Source organism: Alosa sapidissima, chromosome 1, assembly GCF_018492685.1.
Source record: "Alosa sapidissima isolate fAloSap1 chromosome 1, fAloSap1.pri, whole genome shotgun sequence".
Lineage (NCBI taxonomy): Eukaryota > Metazoa > Chordata > Actinopteri > Clupeiformes > Clupeidae > Alosa > Alosa sapidissima.
In genome coordinates this window covers 56,449,007-56,456,553 of record NC_055957.1, presented here as the reverse complement: position 1 = coordinate 56,456,553, position 7,547 = coordinate 56,449,007, and positions in this window count along the sequence as shown.

Below are 7,547 nucleotides of genomic sequence, written 5' to 3'. Positions count from 1 at the left end.
AAAATTATTTGGACAATATCTGACAGATTTTCAAATTTGTCAAAAAAAACTTTCTCTCATCCTGAACGCGAAAACTAAAAAAATCTGAAAAGTAAGAAAAAATCAAACCAATTTTTTTTTCACTTTTTTTGCCATAGTTCATACATTTCACATGTCTAGATGTGAAAAAAAAATAATTTGGACAATAATTGACAGATTTTGAAAATTTTCAAAAATCTGTCTTTTTTCTTGACCCCGAACCTTATATGAAAACTAAGAAAATCTGAAAAGTACAAAAAATCAGACCAATTTTTTCTTTTTCACTTTTTTTACCATAGTTCATGCATTTCACGTGTCTAGACATGAAATAAAAAATTATTTGGACAATGTCTGACAGATTTTCAAATTTGTCAAAAAAAACTTTCTCTCATCCTGAACGCGAAAACTAAAAAAATCTGAAAAGTAAGAAAAAAATCAGACCAATTTTTTTTTTCATTTTTGTTGCCATAGTTAACGCATTTCACATGTCTAGATGTGAAAAAAAATTATTTGGACAATAATTGACAGATTTTGAAAATTTTCAAAAATCTGTCTTTTTTCTTGACCCCGGCCTTATATGAAAACTAAGAAAATCTGAAAAGTACAAAAAATCAGACCAATTTTTTCTTTTTCACTTTTTTAACCATAGTTCATGCATTTCACGTGTCTAGACATGAAATAAAAAATAATTTGGACAATATCTGACAGATTTTGAACTTTGTAAAAAAAAACTCTCTCATTCTGACTACGAAAACTAAAAAAATCTGAAAAGTAAGAAAAAAATCAGACCAATTTTTTTTTTATTTTTGTTGCCATAGTTAACGCATTTCACATGTCTAGATGTGAAAAAAAAATAATTTGGACAATAATTGACAGATTTTGAAAATTTTCAAAAATCTGTCTTTTTTCTTGACCCCGAACCTTATATGAAAACTAAGAAAATCTGAAAAGTACAAAAAATCAGACCAATTTTTTCTTTTTCACTTTTTTTACCATAGTTCATGCATTTCACGTGTCTAGACATGAAATAAAAAATTATTTGGACAATGTCTGACAGATTTTGAACTTTGTAAAAAAAAAACTTTCTCTCATCCTGAACGCGAAAACTAAAAAAATCTGAAACGTAAGAAAAAATCAGACCAATTTTTTTTTCACTTTTTTTGCCATTGTTCATACATTTCACATGTCTAGATGTGAAAAAAAATTATTTGGACAATAATTGACAGATTTTGAAAATTTTCAAAAATCTGTCTTTTTTCTTGACCCCGGCCTTATATGAAAACTAAGAAAATCTGAAAAGTACAAAAAATAGGACCAATTTTTTCTTTTTCACTTTTTTAACCATAGTTCATGCATTTCACGTGTCTAGACATGAAATAAAAAATAATTTGGACAATATCTGACAGATTTTGAACTTTGTAAAAAAAAACTCTCTCATTCTGACTACGAAAACTAAAAAAATCTGAAAAGTAAGAAAAAAATCAGACCAATTTTTTTTTTATTTTTGTTGCCATAGTTAACGCATTTCACATGTCTAGATGTGAAAAAAAAATAATTTGGACAATAATTGACAGATTTTGAAAATTTTCAAAAATCTGTCTTTTTTCTTGACCCCGAACCTTATATGAAAACTAAGAAAATCTGAAAAGTACAAAAAATCAGACCAATTTTTTCTTTTTCACTTTTTTTACCATAGTTCATGCATTTCACATGTCTAGACATAAAATAAAAAATTATTTGGACAATATCTGACAGATTTTCAAATTTGTCAAAAAAAACTTTCTCTCATCCTGAACGCGAAAACTAAAAAAATCTGAAAAGTAAGAAAAAATCAAACCAATTTTTTTTTCACTTTTTTTGCCATAGTTCATACATTTCACATGTCTAGATGTGAAAAAAAAATAATTTGGACAATAATTGACAGATTTTGAAAATTTTCAAAAATCTGTCTTTTTTCTTGACCCCGAACCTTATATGAAAACTAAGAAAATCTGAAAAGTACAAAAAATCAGACCAATTTTTTCTTTTTCACTTTTTTTACCATAGTTCATGCATTTCACGTGTCTAGACATGAAATAAAAAATTATTTGGACAATGTCTGACAGATTTTCAAATTTGTCAAAAAAAACTTTCTCTCATCCTGAACGCGAAAACTAAAAAAATCTGAAAAGTAAGAAAAAAATCAGACCAATTTTTTTTTTCATTTTTGTTGCCATAGTTAACGCATTTCACATGTCTAGATGTGAAAAAAAATTATTTGGACAATAATTGACAGATTTTGAAAATTTTCAAAAATCTGTCTTTTTTCTTGACCCCGGCCTTATATGAAAACTAAGAAAATCTGAAAAGTACAAAAAATCAGACCAATTTTTTCTTTTTCACTTTTTTAACCATAGTTCATGCATTTCACGTGTCTAGACATGAAATAAAAAATAATTTGGACAATATCTGACAGGTTTTGAACTTTGTAAAAAAAAACTTTCTCTCATCCTGAACGCGAAAACTAAAAAAATCTGAAAAGTAAGAAAAAATCAGACCAATTTTTTTTTCACTTTTTTTGCCATAGTTCATACATTTCACATGTCTAGATGTGAAATAAAAATAATTTGGACAATAATTTACAGATATTGAAATTTGTCTAAAATCTCACTTTTTTCCTAACCCCCAACCTTAAATGAAAACTAAGAAAATCTGAAAAGTACGAAAAAATCAAACCAAATTTTTTTTCACTTTTTTTCCCATAGCTCATGCATTTCACATGTCTAGACATGAAATAAAAAATAATTTGGACAATATCTGACAGATTTTCAAATTTGTCAAAAAAAACTTTCTCTCATCCAGACCGCGAAAACTAAAAAAATCTGAAAAGTAAGAAAAAAATCAGACCAATTTTTTTTTTCATTTTTGTTGCCATAGTTAACGCATTTCACATGTCTAGATGTGAAAAAAAATTATTTGGACAATAATTGACAGATTTTGAAATTTTTCAAAAATCTGTCTTTTTTCCTGACCCCGAACCTTATATGAAAACTAAGAAAATCTGAAAAGTACAAAAAATCAGACCAATTTTTTCTTTTTCACTTTTTTTACCATAGTTCATGCATTTCACGTGTCTAGACATGAAATAAAAAATAATTTGGACAATATCTGACAGATTTTGAACTTTGTAAAAAAAAACTTTCTCTCATCCTGAACGCGAAAACTAAAAAAATCTGAAAAGTAAGAAAAAATCAGACCAATTTTTTTTTCACTTTTTTTGCCATAGTTCATACATTTCACATGTCTAGATGTGAAAAAAAATTATTTGGACAATAATTGACAGATTTTGAAAATTTTCAAAAATCTGTCTTTTTTCTTGACCCCGGCCTTATATGAAAACTAAGAAAATCTGAAAAGTACAAAAAATCAGACCAATTTTTTCTTTTTCACTTTTTTAACCATAGTTCATGCATTTCACGTGTCTAGACATGAAATAAAAAATAATTTGGACAATATCTGACAGATTTTGAACTTTGTAAAAAAAAACTCTCTCATTCTGACTACGAAAACTAAAAAAATCTGAAAAGTAAGAAAAAAATCAGACCAATTTTTTTTTTATTTTTGTTGCCATAGTTAACGCATTTCACATGTCTAGATGTGAAAAAAAAATAATTTGGACAATAATTGACAGATTTTGAAAATTTTCAAAAATCTGTCTTTTTTCTTGACCCCGAACCTTATATGAAAACTAAGAAAATCTGAAAAGTACAAAAAATCAGACCAATTTTTTCTTTTTCACTTTTTTTACCATAGTTCATGCATTTCACATGTCTAGACATAAAATAAAAAATTATTTGGACAATATCTGACAGATTTTCAAATTTGTCAAAAAAAACTTTCTCTCATCCTGAACGCGAAAACTAAAAAAATCTGAAAAGTAAGAAAAAATCAAACCAATTTTTTTTTCACTTTTTTTGCCATAGTTCATACATTTCACATGTCTAGATGTGAAAAAAAAATAATTTGGACAATAATTGACAGATTTTGAAAATTTTCAAAAATCTGTCTTTTTTCTTGACCCCGAACCTTATATGAAAACTAAGAAAATCTGAAAAGTACAAAAAATCAGACCAATTTTTTCTTTTTCACTTTTTTTACCATAGTTCATGCATTTCACATGTCTAGACATAAAATAAAAAATTATTTGGACAATATCTGACAGATTTTCAAATTTGTCAAAAAAAACTTTCTCTCATCCTGAACGCGAAAACTAAAAAAATCTGAAAAGTAAGAAAAAATCAAACCAATTTTTTTTTCACTTTTTTTGCCATAGTTCATACATTTCACATGTCTAGATGTGAAAAAAAAATAATTTGGACAATAATTGACAGATTTTGAAAATTTTCAAAAATCTGTCTTTTTTCTTGACCCCGAACCTTATATGAAAACTAAGAAAATCTGAAAAGTACAAAAAATCAGACCAATTTTTTCTTTTTCACTTTTTTTACCATAGTTCATGCATTTCACGTGTCTAGACATGAAATAAAAAATTATTTGGACAATGTCTGACAGATTTTCAAATTTGTCAAAAAAAACTTTCTCTCATCCTGAACGCGAAAACTAAAAAAATCTGAAAAGTAAGAAAAAAATCAGACCAATTTTTTTTTTCATTTTTGTTGCCATAGTTAACGCATTTCACATGTCTAGATGTGAAAAAAAATTATTTGGACAATAATTGACAGATTTTGAAAATTTTCAAAAATCTGTCTTTTTTCTTGACCCCGGCCTTATATGAAAACTAAGAAAATCTGAAAAGTACAAAAAATCAGACCAATTTTTTCTTTTTCACTTTTTTAACCATAGTTCATGCATTTCACGTGTCTAGACATGAAATAAAAAATAATTTGGACAATATCTGACAGGTTTTGAACTTTGTAAAAAAAAACTTTCTCTCATCCTGAACGCGAAAACTAAAAAAATCTGAAAAGTAAGAAAAAATCAGACCAATTTTTTTTTCACTTTTTTTGCCATAGTTCATACATTTCACATGTCTAGATGTGAAATAAAAATAATTTGGACAATAATTTACAGATATTGAAATTTGTCTAAAATCTCACTTTTTTCCTAACCCCCAACCTTAAATGAAAACTAAGAAAATCTGAAAAGTACGAAAAAATCAAACCAAATTTTTTTTCACTTTTTTTCCCATAGCTCATGCATTTCACATGTCTAGACATGAAATAAAAAATAATTTGGACAATATCTGACAGATTTTCAAATTTGTCAAAAAAAACTTTCTCTCATCCAGACCGCGAAAACTAAAAAAATCTGAAAAGTAAGAAAAAAATCAGACCAATTTTTTTTTTCATTTTTGTTGCCATAGTTAACGCATTTCACATGTCTAGATGTGAAAAAAAATTATTTGGACAATAATTGACAGATTTTGAAATTTTTCAAAAATCTGTCTTTTTTCCTGACCCCGAACCTTATATGAAAACTAAGAAAATCTGAAAAGTACAAAAAATCAGACCAATTTTTTCTTTTTCACTTTTTTTACCATAGTTCATGCATTTCACGTGTCTAGACATGAAATAAAAAATAATTTGGACAATATCTGACAGATTTTGAACTTTGTAAAAAAAAACTTTCTCTCATCCTGAACGCGAAAACTAAAAAAATCTGAAAAGTAAGAAAAAATCAGACCAATTTTTTTTTCACTTTTTTTGCCATAGTTCATACATTTCACATGTCTAGATGTGAAAAAAAATTATTTGGACAATAATTGACAGATTTTGAAAATTTTCAAAAATCTGTCTTTTTTCTTGACCCCGGCCTTATATGAAAACTAAGAAAATCTGAAAAGTACAAAAAATCAGACCAATTTTTTCTTTTTCACTTTTTTAACCATAGTTCATGCATTTCACGTGTCTAGACATGAAATAAAAAATAATTTGGACAATATCTGACAGATTTTGAACTTTGTAAAAAAAAACTCTCTCATTCTGACTACGAAAACTAAAAAAATCTGAAAAGTAAGAAAAAAATCAGACCAATTTTTTTTTTATTTTTGTTGCCATAGTTAACGCATTTCACATGTCTAGATGTGAAAAAAAAATAATTTGGACAATAATTGACAGATTTTGAAAATTTTCAAAAATCTGTCTTTTTTCTTGACCCCGAACCTTATATGAAAACTAAGAAAATCTGAAAAGTACAAAAAATCAGACCAATTTTTTCTTTTTCACTTTTTTTACCATAGTTCATGCATTTCACATGTCTAGACATAAAATAAAAAATTATTTGGACAATATCTGACAGATTTTCAAATTTGTCAAAAAAAACTTTCTCTCATCCTGAACGCGAAAACTAAAAAAATCTGAAAAGTAAGAAAAAATCAAACCAATTTTTTTTTCACTTTTTTTGCCATAGTTCATACATTTCACATGTCTAGATGTGAAAAAAAAATAATTTGGACAATAATTGACAGATTTTGAAAATTTTCAAAAATCTTTCTTTTTTCTTGACCCCGAACCTTATATGAAAACTAAGAAAATCTGAAAAGTACAAAAAATCAGACCAATTTTTTCTTTTTCACTTTTTTTACCATAGTTCATGCATTTCACGTGTCTAGACATGAAATAAAAAATTATTTGGACAATGTCTGACAGATTTTGAACTTTGTAAAAAAAAAACTTTCTCTCATCCTGAACGCGAAAACTAAAAAAATCTGAAACGTAAGAAAAAATCAGACCAATTTTTTTTTCACTTTTTTTGCCATTGTTCATACATTTCACATGTCTAGATGTGAAAAAAAATTATTTGGACAATAATTGACAGATTTTGAAAATTTTCAAAAATCTGTCTTTTTTCTTGACCCCGGCCTTATATGAAAACTAAGAAAATCTGAAAAGTACAAAAAATCAGACCAATTTTTTCTTTTTCACTTTTTTAACCATAGTTCATGCATTTCACGTGTCTAGACATGAAATAAAAAATAATTTGGACAATATCTGACAGATTTTGAACTTTGTAAAAAAAAACTCTCTCATTCTGACTACGAAAACTAAAAAAATCTGAAAAGTAAGAAAAAAATCAGACCAATTTTTTTTTTATTTTTGTTGCCATAGTTAACGCATTTCACATGTCTAGATGTGAAAAAAAAATAATTTGGACAATAATTGACAGATTTTGAAAATTTTCAAAAATCTGTCTTTTTTCTTGACCCCGAACCTTATATGAAAACTAAGAAAATCTGAAAAGTACAAAAAATCAGACCAATTTTTTCTTTTTCACTTTTTTTACCATAGTTCATGCATTTCACATGTCTAGACATAAAATAAAAAATTATTTGGACAATATCTGACAGATTTTCAAATTTGTCAAAAAAAACTTTCTCTCATCCTGAACGCGAAAACTAAAAAAATCTGAAAAGTAAGAAAAAATCAAACCAATTTTTTTTTCACTTTTTTTTGCCATAGTTCATACATTTCACATGTCTAGATGTGAAAAAAAAATAATTTGGACAATAATTGACAGATTTTGAAAATTTT